Genomic DNA, 3,862 nt, shown 5'->3' with positions numbered 1-3,862 from the left:
AAAAAAAAAAAGAAAAAAGAAACAATTATATCCAGGTAAAATAATTTTTCTTTAATCTCCACGCATTTAGGAAATTCTTAGCTAGTGTCATGGATAATGTCAGTGACTGAATTATTGCAGGTCATTCGTATACATTTACTGTATTATATAAACTAAATGTCTTTGAAAGTTATAGAATCTAATCTTTTGGTGCCTTTTTTTGCAAAGCACTTTATCAAACTGTTGTCTGCTACAGAGTTACAAGTATTATACTAGTAGTAATATAGCATCCACCATCTCCTGCTCGCATATTTCTGAAAACATCTTAGTGGTATATGGGATTTCCGGCTCTTTTTAGAGAACCGGCTCTTTCGGTTTGGCTCACTAAAAAGAGCCGGCTCTTTCGGCTCCCAACCGGCTTTTGTTGCTTTAATTAATTTATTATTAACAATAATTTAAAAGTATGCACAAAAGGAATTACTAATGTAAAAAAAAAAGTGGTTTTATTTCTATATGTTGATATATAAATATATGCGGTGGCCCCTTGAGACAAAACACGTACAAACTCCAAAAACCACGTACAAACTCCAAAACACATTTCTAGCATAAGTGATCTAGGTAGCTCTGAACTTCCAAAACAGAGCTACCTAGATCACTTAAATTACACAATTTGGTACTTGCTGGCTTGTGTAGCCACTAGGTAACAAAAGTTCAACACTAGCATCCTGGAGCACTTCTGTTGTCTTTTGTACATGTTTTGAGTTTTTATGTGCTTTTGAGTTTTTACGTGTTTTGGGGTTTGTACGTGCTTTGGACTTTGTACGTGTTTTTACGTGTTTTGGAGTTTTTACGTGTTTTAAGTGTTCGTATGTTATTTGAAGTTTGTATGTGCTTTGTCTCTAGGGGCCACCGTAAATATACTTTTATTTATTCACTCCACAGAAAATGTAATAAATAAATCATATAATACAAAAATCAACTATTCACATTTCAACTTTTAACTATTTAAATTTTCAGCTTTTTCCTTTTACAAATTTAAAGTGAAACAACACAAAACACTGCAAACCACAACACAATTACATATAAATTCTAATATGAAAACAAAAAGAACATGCATATTCTCTGTCATATGGGCCCGCATGAATAAACTTTCTGAATCCTTTATCATCTGCAACTGAAAATAGTTGTGGATGATTACTATACCTTTCTAATGTGACGTTGTTGTCCCTGGCTCTCTTTCTCTGTCTCTCCCCCTCGCTCTGTTCCTGTGCTACTGAGTGTAACTACCGCCCCTCCCCCATCTTCTCAGCGTAAAGCACAAGGCTCGCATGCGGAGTGAAGCGGAAAAAAAGTGCGAGAGAGAGGGTGAGAGAAAGCAAAAAAAAAAACCACGGCTCGCGATGTTCACGTCAAAGATCCGGCTCTAAGAGCCATTTTGTTCGCGACCGACCCATCACTAACAGATACATAACCATTACCATCAATACCTTGGGTGTCATCCTCCTCCTCCCTCTCTCCACTATCGTCCTCTACCTGGTTCATAGGCAATAGCGGCAGCAGCACTCCTTCAAAACAGCTACTCTGACATCTTCACCTACCACATGGCTGCCATGGAGCTGATCTGGATCTTTGGGAGCTTCTTTGTTCTTGGTAGCAATAATATTAATAACTCCGCACTGACAAACCTTGGATTAAATGCTTATTATATGACTTTTTACAGGAGGATAATTGTCCACATCCTGACCTGTGTAGAACGTTACCTGGCTGTTGTTCATCCAATCACCTACCTGGGCCAAGAAACACCCATTGGGTCAAGATCAGAAACATCAGCATTGGCTGTGCATGCATCTTTTGGACTGAGCTTTGGAGCTCTAGTTTTGCAAAATGAACTCTCCATACAATTGTTATGTGTTTTGATTTTATCAGTAACAGTCATATCTTTTTGCAGCCTGTTCTCTGTGTTCTGATTCGTCCAGGGCCAGGGGAAGCAAGTGGAGAAAAGAAACAGGTTGACCAATCAAAGCAAAGAGCCTTCTACACCATCACAGTTATATCATCTGTGCTTTATCTGTAGTTATCAGGGCAATTGCTGCAGTGGAACTTTTATATTTTTGAAAATAAATACATTTTTTAAAAAGAAAAACAAAACACAGGTAGCTTTCTTCACAATGTTCACTGCCATGCAAGACCTGCTCAGGATAGTTGGTTTGTCCTCAGTTGTTCAGTTGCAGAGGTTGTGACAGTGTCTGCTTGTAGTTTTGGTTCCTAAATGTAACTCAGCTGCAAGTGAAAAAGAATGAAAATAGTGATGAAAGCAAACTTAAAAGCCTGCTACCTTGCACATGTAGGGTCCTGTTGTGTGGTTGTTGTTTGTTGTGAGTGTGTCTGGCTGGCAGCTGGGACGCTGCAGCCAAGGTGCATTTGTAACAGCAACCAAGTGAAATAAAAAGGAAATGTCAGCAAATGGAGACTTGTGGTCACGTCATGCCTCATTCCAGCCACAGGTAGACTTTAATTGTATTGTTTGCTTTTCAGATTGTTGTACTTATCTGGTGGTTTTATTTCATATAGGGGTGTTAGGATGTGTTTTTGAGTGATTGTACATTTGCTTTTAGGTGATTGCTAAGATTTAATGGTGGGTTCTTCAAAATTCTGAGAATATTCAAGAAGTTGGTTGTATTTTGCATTCGCTATAAATAGTTTAGGATGTTGGTACATTCCATCATTCTGACATTCCTGCTCAGGTGGAGCAGATGCTGCAGATGGAAAGATAGAACTTTATTAGAACTTTATTAATCCCTCGGGTGGGTTCCTCTGGGAAATTCGATAGACTGTGGACTTGGCATGTGACTTTTCCACATTGGCAGCAGGTGGTCACAACTCTTCTGCTTTTGTCGGAGCAAAACTCGCATTGCCTCCTGCTTTTCGTTTTAGTGCCTGAAGAGGGGCCTGCAGCAGCAGTACCCTGCGCACTTCTCACCAAATCTGCTGTGAGTGATGAGCGGGGAAGGTAGCCTCTCTTAGCTATCTGTGGCTGGACTAACATCTCTCCCACCTCCTCAATGTACAGCCTCCTCTTGTGTGATTTGGCCTGCTGCCATGATGGGTCAATTTCGTTCCACAAGACGTAGCCATTGTAGAGGGAGACATCAAGGAGGTGGTGGAATAGGGCCAATGGCCACCGTGCTGTGTGCCTCCTGCATGAAGAGGTGGCGACAGCCTAACATAAAAAAAACCAAAAAAACCCCAAATACATTAAACTTATGTATATTTTACACAAGAATATATGAGCAAGAATGAATAAATGTGTGCGTAACTGATGGGTAATGACACCTACCTTAACAAGATTGTCGACACCTCCCTTACATTTGTTGTACTCAGTTATCATTTTTGGCTTTCTCTTGGCGTCATTGGTTATGGATGAAGTCTGGTGCTTTGTGCCCAGCAGGAGGATGTTTGTTTTGTGTCGGGGGACGTAAGACACCAGGGTGTGCGTCTTTGTGAAGGCGAAGATGTGTCCCTGGAGCCCATCTGTCATCTCCAGGACCACCCTCATCCCCTGGTTGACCTTTGCCTGTGTAGACTTGCACTTTCCAGGCGTATGACATCTTGACATCGCATAGGGCCCAAACCTTCAGGCCATACTTAGCAGGCTTTTTTGGCACGTACTGCTTAAATCCGCACCTGCCTTTCAATGGCACAAGTTGCTCGTCCACACACACGTCTCTGTCTGGGCAGCATCTTGAGGCGGTGCACCCATATGTCCCAGACTTTGAGTATTGGAGCCAGTTTGTCACCACGGCGTTGGGGTCGGGAAAGTTTATCATCAAAGTGCAACGCCCTGGTGATGTGAAGAAATCTTTTTACCGACATGGTGGCCCGG

Source organism: Pundamilia nyererei, unplaced genomic scaffold, assembly GCF_000239375.1.
Source record: "Pundamilia nyererei isolate P.nyererei 1_Seehausen unplaced genomic scaffold, PunNye1.0 scaffold00543, whole genome shotgun sequence".
NCBI classification, from domain to species: domain Eukaryota; kingdom Metazoa; phylum Chordata; class Actinopteri; order Cichliformes; family Cichlidae; genus Pundamilia; species Pundamilia nyererei.
Note: the sequence above shows the minus strand (reverse complement) of the source record.